Below are 477 nucleotides of genomic sequence, written 5' to 3'. Positions count from 1 at the left end.
CACATTTATGAACTAGTGTTGTTTCATTATTAATGCCTATGAATCTTTGTTTGATCTTTATGCATCTTAATGCTCAGTGCATTATTTTAAGTTGAGAAAATATGTCGGACAGATAAAAGATTAGCCCACTCACACGGGTAATCGCCTCTATTTACTGTGTGATAAATAAAGATGAGACTGTTTTTAAACTTATTATTTAGGTGATAATCGAGAGCTCAAGCTTAAAATACGTATGTCGCCTTAACTAAGTGTTAAGATGATGACATAATACTTACTATGTCCGAAAGTAAAATACCCCACATATTTTACTTTATCTATCTAAGATGCCAGATGTGAGTTCTGATGAATTTTGTAAATGAGTAGATATGTGAACTCAAGTTAGACATTGGGTATGTCTGAACTATCATCTATACGGTATTGAAATGTGTAGACATACGCTCCATGGGAAATGAGTTAATACCGTAATACGTATTTCAT

This window comes from Eucalyptus grandis, chromosome 2 (genome assembly GCF_016545825.1).
Source record: "Eucalyptus grandis isolate ANBG69807.140 chromosome 2, ASM1654582v1, whole genome shotgun sequence".
In the NCBI taxonomy this organism is placed as follows: domain Eukaryota; kingdom Viridiplantae; phylum Streptophyta; class Magnoliopsida; order Myrtales; family Myrtaceae; genus Eucalyptus; species Eucalyptus grandis.
This window is presented reverse-complemented; position numbering follows the sequence as displayed.